This window comes from Canis lupus, chromosome 38 (assembly GCF_048164855.1).
Source record: "Canis lupus baileyi chromosome 38, mCanLup2.hap1, whole genome shotgun sequence".
In the NCBI taxonomy this organism is placed as follows: domain Eukaryota; kingdom Metazoa; phylum Chordata; class Mammalia; order Carnivora; family Canidae; genus Canis; species Canis lupus.
The window spans coordinates 7,429,758-7,453,009 of record NC_132875.1 but is presented as its reverse complement, the minus strand read 5'-3'; the positions used below and the strand labels follow the sequence as shown (position 1 = coordinate 7,453,009).

The following is a 23,252-nucleotide window of genomic DNA, read 5'->3' as shown; positions in this document are numbered from 1 at the left end:
CATGTACCTCATTCTAATCCCAGCCTCTGCACCAGGAAATAATTCTGATTTGCATGGTAATCAGCACTTTGTATTTCTCGATATAGTCACATGTCTTAGTTTCCTAGAGCTGCCATAACAAATTACTGCAAAGTGGGTACCTTAAAATAACAGAAATTTGTTCTCTCACAGTTTTAGAGTCCAGTTTAAAATCAAGATGTTGGTAGACTTGATTCCCTCTGAAGACCCTAAGAGGGAATTTATTCTAGGCCTCTCTCCTAGCCTCCTGTGGCTGCTGGCAATCCTTGGCATTCCTTGACTTGTGTCTGCCCTCCCATCTTGCCTCTGTCTTCACATGGCCTTTTCTTCTGTGTCTATGTGTCTAAAATTTCCCTCTCCTTTCTCTTATAAGGATACCAGTCACTAGTTTAAGACCTACTCTGAATCCCAAATATTCTCATCCCAAGATCCTAACTTATCTGCAAAGACCCTGTTTTCAAACAATGTCACATCCACAGTTACTAGGGATGCGGATTTGAATATGTCTTTGGGGACTACTACTCGACCACTATACCATGTGTGTATCCCTAGTCTCAATCTTTTCATATTGCTTGTTTTTTATTTTTAATCTTTGTCTTTTAATTTGCAAGCCTCCCTCCATATCCCTTTTTTTCCTTTATAATTTATGTGTTGAAAGCCCAGGCCATTTAACCTGTAGTTCCCACAGTCTAGATATAGCTGATTGTACACTCAAATAAAGACCCTCTATTTGACCAAACTTGAGAAAGGCTGTTCTGAGCCCTCTTTTTGACTATACCTCATCCTTGGACTCTGTCATTAGCCTGCCTGGGCCAGCTGTAGCAAGAATCCCTCCACTCTTGATATCTGACCACCCTGGCCTGTCCTCAGCCAGAATCCTGTTAACTCAGGTTAGCAAGAATCTTCCAACCCTCCACCTGATGATGTCTCCTCCTAATAAATTTCCATATACCAATCCCTTTACCCTATTCCTTGGCTATGAATCCCCACTTGTTCTAGTATTTGGAATCCTGCTCAGTTCTATACTGAAGTCTCTTTTCCCCTATTGTAATAGTTTTGAATAAAATCCATTTTTACTGCTTTAACGTGTGTCCAGCTCTAGTTCTCTTTGATAGCTCACAGCTTGCCATTCAGCATTTCCTCTGTCCTTTCCATTTCCTACAAATGTGCAACTGGATCTAGACACTGGACCAAACTCAGGTTCAATTCCTTTGACGAAAGTACAGGTGGTGGTGGTGGTGCATTTTCATCAAGTCTATTATGTCTGTTTTCTCTTTTCCTTCTAAGGCAACAGCCATTGGTGTTCAATGACTACACCCCACAAGGGTGATATTCTATCATTATCCTCTTCCTTTATTCAGCAAAATGATTCTATAATAATACACTTCTATATTAGTTATTAGCTCTTTGGTTATTAGTATTATGTTTCATATAGTAAAAGTATGAAAAAATGCTTCATTCTTTCCCTTATTAGATTTAAAGATTCTTATTTATTTATTTGAGATAGAGAGAGAGAACGAGTAGAGGAGCAGAGGAAGAGGGAGAAGCAGGCTCCCCTTGAGCAGGGATCCTGACATGGGCCTTGATCCTAGGACCCTGGTATCATGACCTGAGGCAAAAGCAGAGGCTTAACCAACTGAGCCACCCAGGCACCCCTGTCTTGTCAGATTTAAAGGCAACACGTGTGTTTATATATTTATATTCATGCACCCATACTGGTACTTCTAATATATAGTTCACAGGGTTTTTTATTAACTTTATGTATTATATGTGTTCCCTTTCTTCCAAACCAAGACACTTGGTTTTCAACGATATTAAGAGGTGATAGAATTAGAGTAGCCCACATATACTTTTGTGCTTTATTATGTGTTAACTACTGAAGAGTCCCAATAAAACCATTCTAAGTTAAAACTTCTTTAGCATTTGCTTTCTCCAAACTTCCCCCATTTTATTTCTATTTTACTATATCTATATATCTAGCCATTACATATTATGCTCTCTCCCTTCTTAAAGCTAAATTACCTTTAGTCTACAGTCTATAAGTAAATATATATTTAAATCTCACCACCAGTGATTACTAGTAATGTGTTTGCAGTCATTTTATATATTGAAAGTTTGTTTTCTAGCAGATTTCCTAAGAATACTAGAAAAGAACATATTCCCTGAGTCCTTATGTGATGGTAACACTTGTTCTATGTCTTTTTATGTACTCAAATCAGTTTTAATTGATATAAACAATTTGGCTCATATTTTCTTTCTTTGATTAGATTAAATATATCACTCCATTTTCTTCTGGCAAAAGGTGCTGCTGTTGAAATTCTGATAATAATCTAACTTTTTCCTCATAAATCACTATATTTTTTTGTCAAGACTGCAGAAGGAAATTTTTGGCTTGTTTTATCATCACCTCAAGCAGTTTTAGTAGAATATGTCTTGATATGTGTATCCCTCTGAGTTGATATTATAAGATATTATGCTTTTTCAATATGTAGTTCAAAACTAGCTCTCTCTTTTTTTAATTTCAGGCAAGTTTCTTCACCTACAGCTTAACATTTGCTATATTCTCTTGTTTTGGTTTTCTTTTTAAAGAGGTCTAATTATCCATATGTTGGATCCTCTTTGCCTATCTTCAGTATTTGCCATTTCACAGAATCCTTTTTACCAGTTGCTGTTTCTTCTTTATTTTTATTTTTTTTCTGTTTTTCAGTTTCCATTTATCTTAAGGCACAATTTTTTGCATTTCTTCTATTCTAGTCTTCTTTTCTGACATTATGATTCTTTCATTTCTAATGCTTTCCTGACTTCTAAAATCATGTTCTGAATTCTGGATAAAGAAGATGTGGTTTATGTATACAATGGAATATTACTCAGCTATTAGAAATGACAAATACCCACCATTTGCTTCAACGTGGATGGAACTGGAGGGTATTATGCTGAGTGAAGTAGGTCAGTCGGAGAAGGACAAACATTATATGTTCTCATTCATTTGGGGAATATAAATAATAGTGAAAGGGAAAATGAGGGAAGGGAGAAGTGGGTGGGAAATATCAGAAAGGGAGACAGAACGTAAAGACTCCTAACTCTGGGAAACGAACTAGGGGTGGTAGAAGGGGAGGAGGGCGGGGGGTGGGAGTGAATGGGTGACGGGCACTGGGTGTTATTCTGTATGTTAGTAAATTGAACACCAATAAAAAATAAATAAATAAAATAAAACTAAAAAAAATTAAAAAAAAAAATTGAATTCTGGTTCTAATTTGTGTTGCTTTATCATATTTTGTATCAATTTCTTAATGTCACTAAGCTTGTTTTGAAATAGGAAGTTACAATTTTTATCTGTTTTGTAAATATAACTTTCATATATCCTTTCATTGTGTTTAGGAATGTTATTCTGCTTTTGCTCCTTTTTGCTCATAGTAACTTCCTTTGAGATTTGGTCAGCAGTTTAGCGCCACCTGCAGCCCGGGGTTTGATCCTGGGGACCCTGGATCGAGTCCCACGTCGGGCTCCCTGCATGGAGCCTGCTTCGCCCTCTGCCTGTGCCTCTGACCCTCTCTCTCTCTCTGTCTCTATAAATAAATAAATAAATAAATAAATAAATAAATAAATAAATAAATAAATAAAATCTTTTAAAAAAGAGAGAATTGGTCTTGATATTTCCCTATTGTTCACTTTAATTTGAAGTTAGCTTCTTGAACTTTAAAAAGAGGTGTGGGGGGATCCCTGGGTGGCGCAGTGGTTTAGCGCCTGCCTTTGGCCCAGGGCGGGATCCTGGAGACCCGGGATCAAATCCCACGTCAGGCTCCTGGTGCATGGAGCCTGCTTCTCCCTCTGCCTATGTCTCTGCCTCTCTCTCTCTCTCTCTCTCTGTGTGTGACTATCATAAATAAATTAAAAAAGAATTAAAAAAAATTTAAAAAGAGGTGTGGGGATCCCTGGGTGGTGCAGCGGTTTGGCGCCTGCCTTTGGCCCAGGGCCGATCCTGGAGACCCCGGATCAAGTCCCACGTCAGGCTCCCAGTGCGTGGAGCCTGCTTCTCCCTCTGCCTGTGTCTCTGCCTCTCTCTCTCTCTCTGTGACTATCATAAATAATAAATAAAAATTTAAAAAAAAGAGGTGTGGTTCAGGATAGCTTTTCTAACTTAAGAGTTTCCTTTTCTGTTGTTTTGAGGTAATATGAAGCTTGCTATTTGAGACTTCCTTGCTGTAATTTCCCTTTCCCCCTTTTCATCGGTACATTCTGTTTCTTGTTTCTACTGCCCTTATCTCAGGTAAGTTTAATCCCATCCCCATTGTTTTCTCCTTCCACGTGAGGTGCTACCCTGAAAAAGATGACGTTTCAAAAATTCACAGAGCCTAGACTCTTCCACACCTTGGAGACTTCATTATATCCCACTGACATAAGGTCACAAAAGTTGCCCAAAATTTACTTGCTGTTCTCAAACTAGACTCTGAAATTTTTAGTGAATATTTATTGCCTACTTTGGGTTTTCTTCTTCCCAGATTTAGTAAATGCTGCATTGCTTTCCTCTGCTTCCTCCTGAACAGACATTGATTCCATGTAGGTTTTGAGCCTGTTGCTGGTTTCTCTCTACCCAGCTGAATTTGGGGGTTCCAGAGGACACCCTGTTAGTTTTATTTTAAATGTTGTATATAGGATTTTGGTTTTATTATCTATTTTCTCTGTGTTAAGGAAGAAATTCAAAAACTATGCTGCTGCCTCTGTCTTCCCAGAATGCCTTTGATAATGAATATGTATCTTGATTGATGCAAAGAATCCAGGCCATGACTACAAAGATCCAAGGTGTATAAATTTCAGATGAAAAAAAAATTCAGATGATGTTTACAATACCCCTACAAAGAGACGACTACATGTGTAGGGTAAGGAGAGCAACTATATGAGTGTCTACAGACCCAGAAACCACCATCCTACACTACAAAGGCTCAGCCTCTTAAAATTGAGAAAAATCTAGGGTCAGTGTTGGCACAGGTTTCTTAAACACACGCACATCCACACACACATGCATACAGACATTTGATCTCTTGACTGCTGGTCTAACCATGGGAGACCATGCATCAGAAAACCACGCCAAAACAAAAAGGGATGATATTGATCAATTTGGTCCTAGTGCACATTCACAGGTACCTTTTTACATATTCTGAGTACTGGCAAAAGAAAATCAAGGTATTCAATGAAAGGCAGCCTTTCACCTAAATCTAAATGTGTTTTATAGTTAGGTTTTGGTGTTAAAAATATTCAATCTGATATATTTAAAAATAGGAAAACTAGAATAGCAAAGATTTATTTAAAAACTACCACAAGAAAACAAGATAAAAAGATATCCCTACAAACTCTCAAATATAATTGATGTGGAGACAAACCACCAATTGCTCCCAAATCCTCATGGTGTCAGCACTCAGGCAAGATAAAGTGGAGGGAATGTAATGAGGTTCTAAATAGCCTTGAAAACAGAACTCAAAACCACCCCAGGGTCCTCACCAGAAAACCTCCCATGGTGGGCCCATCTGAGAACAGCCGTCAAACTAGAAGGGATCTCTGAAGTATCTAAACCACTATGGAAACTCTAACAGCAAAAGCAGCCAGTTTCTTCAACATCAATGACAAGAAAAAAAATGAGTGAGAGAGGAAATCTATAAAGTAAAAGACATTTAAAGAGATATATAGATGACATAGTTGGAACCTTTCTTGGAATCCAATTCAAATAAACAAACAATTTAAAAAAAAAAAAAAAAAAAAAAAAAAAAAAAAAAAACAATTTAAAAGACACTCGGTGAAATATGAACAATGAATGCATATTTAATTATATTAAAGAATGACTATTGATTTATTTTGTGTCGTAATAATGTTGTGGTTATGCTTTTTAAAGTAGGCCTCATTTTCCAGAGATGCATATGAAATATTTACAGATGAAATGCATGATATTTGAGATTTACTTCAAAATCATCCTGTTGGTGGGGATGGGTGGGTATAGATGAAGGAAGATTGTCCATGTAATGATCACTTTTGAAGTTGGTACATTGACTTTATTTTTTTTAAAGATTTTATTTATTTATTCATGATAGTCACAGAGAGAGAGAGAGAGAGAGAGAGAGGCAGAGACACTGGCAGAGGGAGAAGCGGGCTCCATGCAGGGAGCCCGACGTGGGACTCGATCCCGGGTCTCCAGGATCGCGCCCTAGGCCAAAGGCAGGCGCCAAACTGCTGCGCCACCCAGGGATCCCTACATTGACTTTATTATAATAATCTCCCTGCTTCTGTATATGTTTTAAATTTTCCATGATGGAAAATTCAAAGAAGTTTCATAGAAAAAAAGTATTTTTGGGGTACCTGGGTGGTACAGTCAGTTAAACATAGGACTCTCGGTTTTGGCTTAGGGTCATGATCTTGGTGTTGGGCTCTGTGCTCAGTGCGGAGTCTGCTTAAGACTCTCTCTCCCTCTCCTCTGCCCCTCCATACCCTTTAAAATAAATAAATAAATCTTTAAAAATATTTTAAAATGATACTTATGATGAAAGCAGCAAGGTGTTACATCGATTGAGGGGAATGCATGTCTTCCAGGAAGAAGGAAGATAGGAGAGTCTCAAATACAGGCATTGCTTAGAAAGCCATATGGACCATGTAGGGTTCCTAGGGATGCTAACTAATTTTTTGATCTTGTAGAGCCTAAGTCTAAAAAGAAGGAAAAGTGGATGAAGATTATATTCAAGGAGGCAACTATTGAAATAGTTTTAAGCACTGTTAGATCCTACAGATAGATTCAAAGAGAAATGGAAAAGTACCACTCAGTTGTTCTAACAGAACAGCAATTTTTAAGGATAAAAGATGGCATGTGTTCTTTTAGCCACATACAAAGTGAGGCAGTTCAAATTGACCCTATTGATGCTGAAAACCTCAATTCAAGAGAGGTATCAGAAAGCACTAGAATTTTTTTTCAAGACAGGTTTGTTATGGGTGAAAATGAGAGAGGACAAGCTATACAGTATGAATGAACTCTGCATGTGTCCCTCATAAAAGAGCATGAAGGAGTCAAGGTAGCTCTCAGATGGGGAGCAGAAGGTCTTATCTGGGCCCTTTCCTTTTTTCCATTTCCTCAATCTGCATCTTCATGTTTCTGAGGCTTGGTTTTCCATTCTACTATGTATGATGTGTTGGGTCCAGGATTTGGTGTAGGGATTTATGTAAGGAAGTGTGCTTTCTCAACTATAAAGCCAGCACTTTCCATCAACAAAAGGCCTGCAGTACCTGGCACGTAGGGGTGATTAATAAATTGCCACCAGTACTGGAGCTCTGGGTCACTATAGTTTAAAGGCAAATATGAGACAACCCCTGGCAACAGGATCTTCTGTATTACACTTCAAACGCTCCTTCCACACTAAAGACTCAGCAATTTTTACTCAGCATTGTGAAGGCCAAGAAGAAATCAGGTTATAAATCAGCCTTTGGACTTTTCTGGCTTTATTTTGACTCTTGTTTGAAATATTGCTTTAAAAAAGAAAGACCAGGTCCTGTAGTCTTAATATAAAAGCAGATTAAAATCCCAGTTCCATCATTTACAAGTTTGATGACCTTGGGCAAATGACCTGACCTCTCAAAACCTTGGCATGCAAACCTGAATAACATGGATACTGATACCTCCCCCTTTGGACTGTTGTAAGGATTAAATCCAATAAAATACTGTATACGAAGCTTTTAACCCGTCCTGGAAAACAATAAATAGTGACAATAATAATGATACAGTTAATGTGGCATTATAATTTTATTATTATTATTATTACTATTATTATTATTATTATTATTGCCAACCATGCCAGGCAATTTATCTGAGCTCTTGTTTTCTCAGATTTGTCACAGTCTTGGCTAGCCAGCGCTCCCGTCAAGCAATCTATTTACATTGTAAATGTTTTTATTAACATTTATTATTTGACCATTTGTAGGCTGCCTCTACCCAATAGTTAGTATCTCCCTTGGCGATGGTTTGAGAATTAGATATTTAAGATTTACACAGATAAGAGCCTGTCTGTGAATAGCAACAAAGAGACAGATGCCTCTCCTTTCTCGGGCTTGGGATGCAGAAACATCACAAGATACTTCGCACACACTTAAAATTGAGGAAAGCAGTTGGTTTCCATGTTGCATATCACTTCCTTCTTGACATTTCCCTCTGCCACTCCTCACCGTGTAGCCAAGAAGCCAGGCGACTCATAGACTGGCTTCTCAAGAACTGAACTACATTGAGGCCTCCCCTCATGTTTATGTAAAAACTCAGGGCTGGCTTTCAGACCCCTAAAGCACTCTGCCACGGTACACACAGCCTCAGATTTTCAAACTGCAGGCTAGGAGCTGGAATATGATGAGAAGGAGTTGAGGTGGGGTGGATGGGGTATCTCCTGTTCCCCCAGGGATTCAGTTCAGAGGGAGAGGGTGAGACAGGGCACCTCACTCCTAATTTCTGCAAGGCCCTCATGACCCCTCTCATTTTTTCCTCGGCGCAGCCACTTCCAATCTGCAGCCTGGTGCCTCTCACATCTCCCTGGAGGGAACCTATGGAGCAGAACGACTCTCTAATAAACAGGACCATCGAAATTTTATATGCTCGGTTCGTTTATTTATTACAAAACGGAGTAGGGCAAAAGATAGCCATTTTCTCTTCTGATTATTATTTTCTTTGTTACCTTTTACAAGCAAACCAACAATGCTCAGCAAAACTCATCTCCTTACAAATGTTCGTATCCTGAAATCAACTTTTGGTGCTTGTTCCTAATACTGTACAATTTAGTGGTTTCAGGGAGTCAGAGGCTCCAGCCTTGCCATTTGCTTACATCAGGGTTAGAGTTACATGACCCCAATTCATCTAGGCTAAATCACCCATTCCATCACACTGGATGCTCAAGGAGAAAGTCCTATGGGAGAGGGTTGTCGAAGAAATAACACTTGTCTTGCCTCTACTACAGTAATGTCTGGTGAGCTGATTTGTTTGCATGTGCCAGGCCCTTGAGACACTAGAACTGCATTGCTTTATGCACAGACTTTATGCAATGACTCTCAGCCACACTGAGGTTGTCAGGCAAGGGAAGTAACGTGTGGCTGGAACAGTTTATATCAACCCCCTTGTATTCTTCATCTCCCCAAGCCAACCCATCCCTACCCCCAACACACAGGAGACGATTCGTAATTCTCACTCTAGTCCCAGCTGGATCATGGATTCCACAATCCTCTCTCACATGCCTTGCAGACATAATGTAACTGGCAAGCTATTTACCCCTTCTAGACAGACAAGGCTGTGGGTGAGGCAAACTGTCTTCTTATATGGAAGTGAGAACTTCAGCATGACGCCAGCAGACCACGATGGAGTAAGAGGGATAAGGATGACTTTACTCAGCAGGCCAGATCCTGACCCAGAACAAATTCCTCTCCAAGAGAGCTATTGCCTCTTCCTTACCCTCCAACTGGAGAGTAAACCAAAACAGCCTATTAACTTGCTAGCAAGCCTACTAATTTGCTGGTAGCATATGGACAACCTCCTACTCCAAATACCCTAGCCACATGAGCCACTTTTGTTGAGACAACCATTACTCACTTGGTTGCGTCTTTCATTTTCCTGTAATGAAATGAATCTGTTCTCCACTTAATCAGGACATTCCTAAATTTCATTTTTCAAGTCTACAACTCTAAGGGTGTCAGTAAAGTTAATAGAAAATAGAATTATCATATTGTCATTTTAAAACAGCATGTCAGAAAGGAAGCATCTACCAGGCACAAGATGGGGACTCTAGATTACCAGTGGATTTCTGATCCTACAACTTCAAAAGTGACCATGACCAAATCCAGGCATGCCTGCTCTCAACCCTAATTGTGATCACTGTTCCTACTATAATTATGTAACTTCATTTCGTATTAAGTACATTTAAGAAACATGAGTCAAAAAGGAAAAAGTATTTCTATGTAAGTGTCATTGACGGGGTGCCTGGGTGGTTCAGTCACTTAAGCATCTGACTCTTGATTTCGGCTCAGGTCATGATCTCAGGGTTGTGAGATTGAGCTGGGAGTACAGCTTGCTTAAGATTCTCTCTCTCCCTTTCCACCACCCGCCGTCTCGCTCCCCCCCCCAAAAAATTGAACATCTTATGGAAAATCAATAAGCATGACTCTCTAAAGCAGTACTATCCAGTAAAAATATAATGCAAAACACATATGTAACTTTCCATTTTCTAGTCATCACATCTACTATCATTTCAACCTGTAATATATAAAGTTATTAATGAGATATTTTGTATTCTTCTTCTGTGCTATCTTAGAAATCCAAGTATATTTTAGACTTCTGGCACATGCTACTCCTGACCAGCCATGTATCCAGTGCCCGATAATCATAAATGACAAGTGACTACCATATTGGACAGTGCAAGTCTAAAGAATTGCAATTCATTTAACAGACCCAACTATTATAGACTAAGGGAAACTTTAGATAGATAGTTATTGAACTCAGCTTGTGCTGGGTCTATAAGTTCTCCCTCCATATTGAAGACACTGAAATTAGAAATTACAATGCTTCACTGTGAATATGATTAATGCAAGAAGAAAAACCAGAACTCAAATCAGAGAAAACATACTACAGGGAGAGTCCTTTTCTCTCCATCAAAAAAACATGACAAAGAATGTAGGTTTTAAACAAAATGCTTTACATATACATATAGATTTTTCTCTTTAATGATTATCTATGTTAACCTACTTTTAAAGAAATTAAGGGCAGCCCGGGTGGCTCAGCGGTTTAGCATCGCCTTCAGCCCAGGGCATGATCTTGGAGACCTGGGATCGAGTCCCACATCAGGGTCCCTGTATGGAGCCTGCGTCTCCCTCTGCCTGTGTCTCTGCCCCTCTCTCTCTCTCTCTCTGTGTGTGTCTCTCATGAATAAATAAAAATCTTTCAAACAAATGAAATTTAAAAATTAAGACTTTTGGGGCACCTGGGTGGCTCAGTTAAGTGTTTGACTCTTGATTTCCGTTCAGGTCCTGATCTCAAAGAGACAGTGGGATGAGCTCCACCTCCCACTCAGCACTGAGCGAGGACTCTGCTTGAGATTCTCTCCCTCTCCCTCTGCCCCTCACCCTGCTTATGCTCACTCTTGCTCTCTCTCCCTCTTTCTAATAAATAAATAAGTCTTTTAAAAAAATTAATACTTCTATTAACAGGTGCTTGCCATTTGATTTTTCTTGTTTCAAAACAAAACCAAGTTGTACATTTTTATTACAAATTAAAAAGGGGGGGGTCTCAAAAATCTCAATGTGGCCAAATATGAAAGAATTTTAAAACTGTCAAGGGCTAAGAGTGGGGGACCTGTTAAAGGTGTATTGAGAGAAATCAGGCTTTTTTTTTTTTAATTAAAGCACATTTGTCATTACGAACAAGAAAAGTCTTTAGGTAAAAACAATTTTTAAAACCCCATGCTGCATCAATAATGCAGCTAGTTCTAGTTATCTGATCAGGGGGTGGTAAAAAGTAAGCATTTAAGGCCTCCAGGGCCAACTTTTGCTGGTCTCCTACAGTTGGGATTTCGCATTCACTTCTTCACATGAGATCACTACACCTGGTGATGGTGGAGGAGGTTAGAGTCCATGCTTCAGGCCCAGCCTGCTTACTCAGCCCCACTAAGGTGGAATTCTCAGCTGGTGGACCAACTGTTTTGTTTCTTCGCGGTCGAGTGGTTTGGGGTTTTCTGGGCATCTGGGCAGCTGAGCATCCACGTAGAGGTGGCTGCTGACCTTGGGCCTCCTCTCTTTCAATTTCTTTACCTTCAGTGTGAGGACCATCTCTCCTCCAATATTGTGGGAAGGGGGCCATGGGGCTGTCTGCAGCTGCAGCTGCTATGGCTCCCCCCCCCCCGGGGTGCGATGATGACTGGCCCCTCACCGCGAGGCTGCTCAGGGCTTTCGGATCCCCTTCTACTTTTTTACTTAAGCAAAAAATACTGGTAGCAATCGCCTTTGATAAAGGGCTTCCATTGTACCAGAAGTCATTCGAACTAATTCATTTCAACGGAATTCAACAGATGTTTACTGAGCATCCCCTCTTTGTCCTCACTGACCCCGAGGATGACACGGGGAGTAGGAACCAGGAGAAAAAGAATAAAAATAAATGTAACAGAACAAAGAAGAAAAATGTCAGAGAAGAGATCAGGTTTCATTAGAGAATCAAAAAGATAATCCATGAAAAAAAAATGACATTTGAGATAAGCCCAGAAGGCCGAGGAGATTTTCAATCACAAAGGAAGAAGGAGGTATTTCGTGAACCGATTTTGGCCTTTTTCTGATAGGCAGTTTTCCTCTCGATAATGTCAGTGCTTACGGTCACACAGATCAAATGGTTCAAAAGTTCTCATGGAAAAGATGTAGGGATTTTATCTGATGATACATTCACCAAGAGCAAGGGAAATATGAGGTCAAGTGTAGGAGGAAACCAAGGGCCCAAGAGCAGTCAAGGGATTGCGAGCAAAGAGGCGAAGGAAGTAAGCCACCCTACAGGATGTAAGAATTTACGAGATGATGGTTCTAGATTGTGGGCAAAGAGGCAAAGGGAGTTAGCCGCCCTACAGGATGTAAGAGTTTACGAGATGATGGTTCTAGCAACTGGATAAAATTAGATCAGAACAAGGAGACGCTAAGGGCACAAATATAGGCTGGCGGTGTTCAGGTTGGGGCCAGTACCAACTTAAGGTTCATCCCCACTTGCAAACCCTACCAGTCTGGGCAAATCACTTAGCCCTCTGAGCCTCAGTTTCCCATTATCACAGGAGTGCCATTAGGATCACGTGAGACAAAGGACGGAAAAGTCCTTAGCCAACTGTGAACATTACTCAGATTTTAGGTGTGAGATATTGCTATGATTAACATTACCATCAGGAAGGTGCTGTTTATCCCAAGGTGGGGTAATAAGATCCTGGAATGGCGTGAAGGCAGTAAAGCACTGACAAGAAGAAACAGACACAAAAGATAATGAAGGAGACCCCAGTGACCCCAAAGTGGGTCATTGATCGGATTGGTGGAGGCTGGGGCCACAGAGCCTAAGTAGGATAAGAAAAAAAATCATTTCCCATTAATGCCAACCAAGGAAAGGAACCTCAACTTAGGCATTTGTGGCATCAACACAGCAGGCTTTTTTACTGAAGCTACCACTTGGCTTGCATTTCCTACCCCATTCTATGTCCCAGTACCCCCAGCTTCCACCGGAGATTAGAGGTTTTCTTTTTCTCCCTCTCTACCCTGAAATTGAACCACAGGACATAGAGAAGCATGTGGTTTGGTGGGCTAAAAGTTCTTGTCATTTATCAACTCCTGCTTTCAAGGACAGAAATGACAAATGGAATGCGGAGGCGCTGTTACTTGTACAGATAAAATATGCTCTAAAAATTGATAGGATGCACACCCACCATTCTCCTCATTGCTGGCCACTAATATATCAACTGTCACCAAGTGATAACAGCCCACAACCGCCAGTGGCTAGGTATTGATTTCTCCTGTACTCAACAGCAACTGAAGGTAGGCACACACGCATGTGTACGTGCGCACTCACACACACAGATGATACTTCCAAGCTTACGGCCAAGTAAATTAAATATGTCTCTCTCAGGAAACATATTTTCATTTTCTAAGACAAGATTTTTTCACCCTTTAATAAGAAGCAACTGTTAAATAAAACTTTATTAAATTGCTTATAAGGAGATGTAACCACCCCAATCCCACCCTTACTCATACAAAAAAAAAAAAAATCTAGATCAGCACTAATCCTATGGCTTCTCTCAGTTCCCTTCATGCCATGAGTAAGGCAAGTTCCATAAGTAGAACAGGTAAACCGTTCACAGGATGGTAAAGATACCAAGAAACAAGCATCATATCCTCTGCACATCCAATTGTACTTACCTTTCAAGGTTGTCCGTTGTTTTGAATTATGTTGTCCAACTTTCTTCCATTAGAGTGGATAATGGAGCATGAACTCTATTTGGCAAGATCTGTGATCCAGGAGTAGGCCAGGCCCTAGCAAAATTATGAAGTAGGAAAAATTATATTTTTAATATCTTGGATCTCTCTTTTGAACATCTTCCTTACCTGGCTACTGCGTCCTCCCTCTCCCCCTCTGATCCCTCTTTCAGATCTTCTCTCTCCAATGATATCCCACAATCTAGATCTTTCTTGTACGATCTTGGGTTATTCACATTAACATATCCTGTACTCTATTCCTTAAAAGACACAGTCTCTATGTTAAAAAGAGTTTCCTTGGTGGTAATGTAAGGCCTGTGGCTAGCCAACGAGATTTTTTATATCCTTCAAATCACACGGTACAGTGCAGGTAAAGAAAAATATTTCGGAGTGCTTGGGGAAGCACAAACAGACCCATAAGTCAAAGGAATTATTAGTGTCATAATTATTTCTCTTCCTGCATTAAGGATCAATGGTGTGTTGGAGCTGGCTTGTGCTGGCATGCAAGAAGAGACTGTGCAAAACTCTTCCCCCAAGTCCACATCCAGTGACATCATGCTGATATTTTGAAATCAACCATGGCAAGAGCATTTACACCATGGTAATTGGCAAATGGTACAATCAGGCCTTCCTTCTGTACCCCCAGAGAACCAAGTTACCTGGGTATCCCTGCATAAGATCAACTGGCTCCCCCATGCCCTTCCTGCTCACTGGTAATGCTAGCACCTACACTACCTGACATATGGAATATGAAATACTTTAGTTAAATGAAAATACACAGACACACTCCAACTCTACATGTGCGTATACACACACACACACACACACACATACACACACACCTGAATCTAAGTGTTCAGTACTCAGAACACTGACTATATCTGAGGAATAATAAAGGACAATTTTATTTTCTATTTTAGAATATTCACTTGGTTTACTGCCAAAGGCCTGGAATTCCTGGAGAAGCAAGTATTAACAACTGTCAGGATAAGAAGCTATTTAAATATTGCAGAAAGGCATATTATGGTTCTTTCCAGTTTTAATAACCTCTTAGGAAAAAAACTAATTTTTGAAATTGCAAGTTGTCCAAATAAGTCCTTTTAGCTTCTCAAGTTGTACCAATAAGGTTAATGGACGCCTTGCCTAGCTGTATCCCATCCCTGCTTTCAACTCAAGAATCACAGCCTCTCTCCTCCACCCCTCACCTTCTGCCCATTGCTCCACTGAGCTCCAAGAAAACACTCTGAAAAGTCCCATGACCCTCCAAATATCCAGGCCACTTCTTGGTCCTTTTAGGCCCTCTGTGGCACTTGGCACCACTGTCTGCTCCACTTGGCCTCATCCTGGCCATGTCTATTTCCTATGGTCACCATTGTGTATCAGGACCCCTCGCAGGAATTCATCGAGGCCACTGTCTGCTTCACAGTTCCTGGCTCTCATTTTCCCTGACTCTTTGACTCTTGTCCCTCGGGTGTGCACCCACACTTTGGCTGCCATTCCTCCACTTTGCTCAGAGGATTGTCGGATGCCTGGCACACAGAAGGCTACTATTAGATATGCATTCATAAATCAACATGTATTTCATAGCCCACACACACACAAGTGCACACACACATAGCATTATCCCTCCATAAGGACACACTCCTTAGCACACTCACCCATATGTAGACTCTCCCCCTTCCTTCTAGCACATCTGGCTCCTACTGCAATGCTCGTCTTGGCCTCTAGGGGGCAAACTGTGCATCAGTCCAAGCTTGATGTTGGAAAAGTCCTTCCTAAAATTCTCCCTTCCCTTTAATTGCCTTGAGCTGCTCACCTGCAGTCTAGGGAATAGGCCTCTTCCCTCTGCCTTTCTCCTAAAGGCACAGTCTTTGTCCTCTAGTCTCTCTTATAGAATCATCTCAGAGAATCCCATGGCTTCAGCTTTCATCTCAACATGCTCATAATTCCCAAATGCAAATCTGGGGAACTGAATTAAATCTTTATTTGTAGATTCTACAGACTCCCAAACCTTGGTAAGTCCTACACCACACTTTTTTATCTTCTCCCTCAAACGCACCAGCTTCACTATTAATGGCGCCCCCAACTCCTAATTAGTCCAAAGACTAATTGGTCCCCCTCCCACAATTTCCATTCCCTCACTAACTCTCGTCCACTCGGCCTTTAGAGAGCTTTCTCCACTCGTTTCTCTGCATCACCACCACCTGCTGCCATAGCTCAGGCATGGGGTATTTTGCAGGAGACCCATCACAGTGAACTGCTAACAGACCACCCCACAGGGTGACTTTCTTCCCCAATTCTCCTTTGAATTCACTTGGTTAGACATGTCTTTCTGATGTCACTTTTGGTATTTCCCATTGCCATGTGCAACAACATAGCAGTGTCTGTCTAAAGTGATTAGCAGATTGCCTACATCACAATCCCCTGGGAAGCTGGCTCATATTAAAGATTTTTTGAACCCCACTTCAAACCAACTGACTATGACTAAATCTGTGGGTCCCAGAAAGCTGTACATCCAGTCAGCTCTGTGGATGAGGCTTCAACCCGTGGAGAGCCACTGCCCTGCAGCCTCCTCCATAGGACATGTAAGGACTCTTACATCTAGCCCCTGCCCACCTTTTAAATCTTATTTTCACCAACTCCTTTCCTCCATGCCTTTATGCAGTCTGTTCCCTCTGCCTAGAATGTCCTTTGGCCTTTTGCTGCCGAATCTCACTCAAGTTTAGCGCAGGTTCACCTCTGCTGTGACATCTGTGATGCCCATGGTTATAAGCAATTCCTAGCTCCTCAGTAATTCTCCTTCTCCTTGATTATACCTTTATGACAGGGTATCTCACTGCATGAATGTAAGATTTTCATATCAATTTCCTCGTTAGGTCAAGTACTTCTTAAAGGCAAGAACCAGGTTTTATTTATCTTTTCACCCCCCAGTTTCTGACACATCCTGAGTAGTCAGTAAAATGATTTTTGAATACATGACTGAATAAACAAATCTTGCCTTCTGCCTCCACGATACAAACATCGGACCCTGCATAAAGCAGCATTTAGGAGAAAAACATTTAAATCTAACCATAATGGTGCTGACAGATCCCTGATGAACCTGAGGACCAAGAGGACCTGAAGTTTATTCCCAAAACCCAGAGAACATCACAAGGAGACAGGTATATCTAGATCGCTCCTCCCAGCCAAGGGCATGGACATAGATTTGGCCAGTTTGTTTAATAGAGCCAATCATAGAAAAGGCAACGGTTAAGACCTAATTCCCAGACAGAGGGGGAACTAAAGATACCTTTTAAAAAGGTGAGTGGCAGGAACATGGCAGGGACACCAAAAAAACAAGGCTCTGGATGGGTTTTGCCATCTGTCATGTATCTGACAATTGATGGCGCTGTTCGTATAACCCCAGGTTCATGATTTGAAGGTCACATGATTCCTCCTTTCCAGGAGTTTCCAGTATAGATAGAATACCTAAGTGTAGCACATGGCAACAGCCCAAGGATAAAAACAAAGTAGCATGGTGGAAACTGCGAATCAAGCTAATATGAAACAAAGTCCACAGCTGCAGAGGGAATACCAGGGAAAGGAAGAGATCAGATTATTTGTAATCGCAGAAGGCTGGCACCGGAAGAGGCTAGGGAGACCATGCCACGCAGCACTCTTATTTTATAAAGGAAAACGAAAGGCAGACTTCAATAACCTTTTCCAACGCCATTCAAATAATTTATCTAACCAGGAAAGCTTCCGGGTAAAAGTGAGATAAGGTTGGAGAAAGAGAAGGAGAGCTTTGCACAGGGGTGTTTGGGAGGAGGAAATAGCAGGAGGATGGGGAGAAAGAAAGAGGCTTTGGGGAAGGATAAGAGGCAAATGAGTCAGGTCGTGAGAGACAAATGTGGAAAGTGCTGGGTGAAGCAGACCGTAGCTCCCAAACATCCAGTGTGCTATGCCAAGCAGCGAGTGGGGCAAGGGAGAAGGGTTCAGTCTGGGAGATGTTTGTCCCTGGAGAACATTTTTAATCACCCTCCCCTCCCCATCTCACCCCACCACATCCCCGCCTGAGCAATACACCCAATGCTTTGCATATAAGTAGTGTCCCCCACATGCCCAGTATGGGCTGACTTACTACTGAGCCCCCTCGTACTTCATGCTTTCTCCTCCTTACTCCTCTGCCACAAATGCAGTTATGCACATGCTCTCCCTGCAGCTCTAATCTGCTGACCTTCTCCCGTCAAGGAACTTCTAATTTCAGCTACTTCTCCTTCATGCTTTGCTTTTATTTCTTTTCTCTGATTTGATACATATGCAAGTAATCTGTAGGTCAGGCCCTAAGATTCTAGGCCTATTTGTTACTCATACTGTCAAATCTTGGAAGCTGACCCATGATCAAGGATCATGGAATCCCTTGCATGTCTGGTGGACACTTAACCTGCCATCATATAGTCTTTCCTGATGCCCATCTTGGCCCATTGCCCTCCAACCAGATAAATGTGTGTAAACGTATGTGGGGTGGCTGGAGGTGAATCTCAGGGGGTTGAACTAATTATGTCCTTAGTTCATAACACATTCACATCCTCAGTTTGAGAAAATCCTTTATTTACTTTTCCTTTTTATTTCTGTTCTCCATTCCCACCCCCTGCATAAGCAATGGTATCTATGTGTTTAGTTTCTACCATTTTATTTGTAAGTGTCCTTGTAAAAACATATTGTTATTTTGTACATCTATTTTTAATTCATGTAAGTGGTATTTCATATTTTTTCACTCAACACTATACTTTTAAGATGCATGCATGTTGCTATGTGTGCTCCTAATTGTGGCACTGTGGGTGTCAAGGAACACCAGAGCTGGAGAGAAAAAGTGGTAAAGGTGAATTCTGTTCTAGAGCTATCACAAAGGGAAAAGAGAGACCTCAGAATACAATTGGGTTCAAGTCCAAATACAATAAGGACAAGTGAGGACTCATATCAGAGGAGAAGTGTAGGGATCAGGGGATGGAAAATCCCTAAGAGGAAATATCAGAGACAGGGGGATTCTGGTTAAACCGACTTAATAGGATTCTTGCTGGAGGCAGGCAGGGTGATAAGATATCGAGGATGAGGGATCCCTGGGTGGCACAATGGTTTGGCGCCTGCCTTTGGCCCAGGGCGCGATCCTGGAGACCCGGGATCGAGTCCCAGGTCGGGCTCCAGGTGCATGGAGTCTGCTTCTCCCTCTGCCTCTCTCTCTCTCTCTCTCTCTCTGTGTGTGTGTGAGAGAGAGAGAGAGAGAGAGAGAGAGAAACTATCATAAATAAATAAAAATTTAAAAAAAAGATATCGAGGATGAGGAAGGACAAATTATGTCAGATATTGAGGGTAGGGGACTAAGTGGGCCAAGGACAGGGGTCAAGGGTGGGGTTTGGGAGTCTAGAGGACTAGATTTGGGTCCAGGAGAGTTCTTATTATAAGCTACAACATGCCCACACCATCTCAGGCCCCTCAGCCCTTCCACCCTGCACCACCCTCACACACACACAATGCTCTTGAGAATGTCATGACACGTATTTCCTTATGGATCTGGGTGAGATTCTTTTAGGGACATATTCCACAAATTAAATTAAGCTCTGTAAGACAGATGATATGGAGATACAGGAATATATAGGTATAGATGTAGATGGGTAGGTGTACATGTGTAGGGGTACCTGTGTAGGTGTAGATGGGTAGGTGTAGACATGTGGGTGTGAATGTGTAGGTGTACATGTGTAAGTATAGATGGGTAGGTGTAGATGTGTATGTGTGGAGGTATTGGTATACATGGGTAGGTGTAGATGTGGTATAAATGGGTAGGTATGGATGTGAAGGTGTGGATGGGTAGGTGTAGATGTGTAGGTATATATGTATAGATGTAGATGGGTAGGCATAGATGGGTAGGTGTAGATATAGGTATGAGTAGATTTAGATTGCAAAGATAAATATAGATATATTTAATCTATACCTTTTTTTGACTAAGAATATGCTATGCCAGATAGAACCACCCCCTACTTCCTCCACAGCCCTTACAAATTTCTAGCATAGCACTTGCTAGAGCACCCAGAAAGGAAGGGGCCCCAGTTCACATATCTCATACTCAAATCATAACCAGATTTCAAAATTAAAACAACCTCTCTACAAAGTTTTCCTTGACTCCACCAGCTAAAAACACTGGTGTCCAAATTCTCAGTAACTGTTTCTTGTGGTCTGATAACCCAAATCTCTCTAAGGACACTAACCTCCCCTCCAAGCTCTAAATGCCTGAACCAGGATTCCACCGTGAGTCGTCTTGGTTACTTGGCTTGGAGATCCTAACAGAACTGAGATTGATTCTCTCCTCTGTCATTTACAAGCTGTGTGGCCTTTGGGCAAGTTCATTAAACTCTTAGCCTTAGCTTCCTCCTGTTGATGCTGCCTGTCTTAAAAGATTATGGAAAAACTAAATGAAAAGTTACAAATAAAATACATAAGCCAGTGCCTAATACATAATCCTAGCCCAATAAGTGTTGTCCTCATTATTACCAGGCACCTGGACAGAACATGGCACAGTCCCTTAAACACTGGGCACTCAGTAATTGTGCAGTGAATGAACGAGCCTCAGAAAGGCTGACTGCCTTGCCCACGGCCATCTGGCTAGTAAGAGTCAAGGATCTACTTGAACCCAAACCTTCTCTATGGCCTATCTTCTCTAAAACTCTGCTAGTTGAGATTTTCAGAAAAATAGCTATAAGACTTAAACAGTGAGATAAGAAGGATTGGGGGAATCGCCATCACCTCAGTTAGAAAAGTAGGAATCAAAAGTATGGTAAAGGCCTGTGTCTATTCTCTATCTCCTGACACCCCAGCTTGGTGGTGGTGGTGGTGGTGGGAAAGCTCTGTGAGATGAAATACACATAAAGTACTTGGATCTGTGCCAACACATGCCAAGTATATGAATTTCGGTGATTATTATTACCCCCTTGGCCCACAGGCACAGAGTTTTGGCATCTTCCCACATAAAGCAACCACTTCCTTAGCCTGAAGAAAAATCTCAATTTGAACAATTTTCCAACCCTTCTCAAATGAGGCTGTTCAGATTCAGTAAAACACAATCTTTGTGACCTAAAGAACTCTTGGAAGCTGATTAAAATGTTCCAAAGTCTTCACGAACATCAAATGGCTTTTTGCAGTCAATATTTTCGTGCTCTGGAGTGAAAGAATTGCAATTATGAAGATCAAACGTAAGAAGTCAAGAAATCTGTCTAACTGAACAGGAAGACCAGCACATTGGTCAGTTCACTGTCCCACAGGCCCTGGTCCGAGGGAGAGGCATCTGGAGACCAGGCAGGATTTACCCAGAGCCACCAAATCATGGATCGAAGTCAAGAAAGGAAAAGAAATATAATATCCAAAGAAAGTTTGAAATGATAGTGTGAATAAGAGTGCGTCTCCAAAAGCAAAAGTCTAGGTGACCAGGAGTATGTTTCCATACTGGGTTCAATGAGGGTCAAGCAATTTGGAAGGAAAGACCCCAAATTGAGCCCAACAATCAAGGGCTGCCTTTAAGTGAAGAAGTCCTACAAAGGAGAAGCTAGGAATATTGATCTTCTTAAATCCTTGGCAATGCAGGCTCTGTTTCTTGTGATGGCCAGGATCCCAAAAACTATCCACCCAGACTGCTGAAAGCTAGCTAGGAGATATGAGTGACAGTGAAGGGGACACTCAGTGTCACATTGAATGCACACAAGGCCAAGTGTATGTTTGACTTGACTGCATGGAGCTTCTTGGGGTGCCTATATCCCATGGGGTGAGGCCAGCAATGGTGTGACTAAGTCACACAGCAAGGGCCTGTGGGATATTCCAGCAAATTGGCTGAAAAGGGGAGACCTAGAGTATCACAAGGCACGCAGTAAGCACAGATGTCTCTGGAACCCTGAGCTGTTGAACTCTACTCATTACAAAACAGATCAGATGTTGTCTATTCCTTGCATGATTTTGTTGCAGTTGCCCCGGGAGGCCCACCAGGACCCACAGACTCAGGTCATAGCCCCAAGGATGTTTTAGCTTCTCCAGTAAAGTCTGCTCCCCACCATGCAGGGATGGCCCTGCCTGCACTGCCAAGAGACCTAAATCATAATGAAGGTTAATTTTGCATGGGATGGTAAGGCCAGGCCTGGGAGAAAGGGCTCTGCATAGCTCCATGAAACAGTGTTCACACTTGACAAAGGCAAACCTGACTGTGATGGGGAGAAAGGAGTCCCTTCTCATGAGCTGTCACCACCCACTGCAACAGAACCACCTGCCAGGCTGCCTGGGTCCTGGGCACCAGGAGGCCCAAACAAAGAATCCTGTTTCTCTACTCCTTTACCTCATGTATACCCAGTGTATGTTTATCTCAGAGGCTTCATTCAGGGGGAGCCCACCAGCCCCACCTCCTACAGGAAGGGGGTGCACCTCACCAGTCCATTCATCTTAACGCAATGCCTGAAGTCAGCCACAGAAGGACTTAGATTGCAGTTGAGCACCAAGTAATCGATCGAATCTTTGGTGATAAATCCAATCCAGGCACCTTACTTAATGACTGAGAGCAGTTAAAGATACCCAGTGGCACTGCCTGGTCATGGCTGTTTTATTCTCAACTATATGCATTTGTGCTCAAAGTAGGGGAGGCTTGGGGCCCCATGGCTGACCTATAAGCAGAAAAAAAATTTTTTTTGAACACAAACAGTGAAATTTTGCTCAGTTCTCCAGGGAAATGTTCATCTCAGCTTCTTGCTGCAGTCAGACTTTTTGCCTAGATTGGGGGATTGTTCTCAGAAATAAACGATGAATTTGCCTTGAGCTGGATCAGGAAGCAGGGCTGTGATTCATTGGGTGAAATGCAGGTCACCCTTCTGTAAGAGCATCAGTGCCAGTTATTCTCAGCCTATATGAAGACTGCATTGTGGGCGTCATGCCAGATCTTACCCCATTTTGTTCCCCACTCTTCATTTGCCTGCTTTGTTCATCCAAAGGATTCGACGATACCCAGTGAGTTGTAAGCAGCATATTTGGGGAAGGAGGAGCTCATCCTACTGTAATGGCAGGTGCCTCGATGACTAGCTGGTTCTGAGTCAATGACATCACTGTCATCCAGGGAGTGAAAGAAAGCACAACTTCCTCGTCACTGCAAGACTCATAATGCACATGCCCAAAGTCCCATTGTCTTCTCTGGTTCTGGTTATTATTCCCTCACAAAAGGCAGAGCTGTGGCCTGCTCTAACCCA

The 23,252-nt window shown here is 41.8% G+C and overlaps 1 long non-coding RNA gene across 2 annotated transcripts in view; it reads right to left on the bottom strand.

The window, feature by feature from the left end:
* LOC140626707 (uncharacterized) overlaps positions 1 to 23,099 on the bottom strand; it is a 128,124-nt gene extending 105,025 nt beyond the window's left edge. For both annotated transcript variants that reach the window (XR_012025746.1, XR_012025747.1), the window contains exons 1-3: positions 22,954 to 23,099; positions 15,663 to 15,728; positions 13,948 to 14,061 (exon numbers count right to left, since the gene is read on the bottom strand). This is a non-coding gene — a long non-coding RNA (uncharacterized lncRNA). The remainder of the gene's footprint in view (positions 1 to 13,947; positions 14,062 to 15,662; positions 15,729 to 22,953) is intronic.
* Between the last annotated feature and the right edge of the window lie 153 nt (positions 23,100 to 23,252).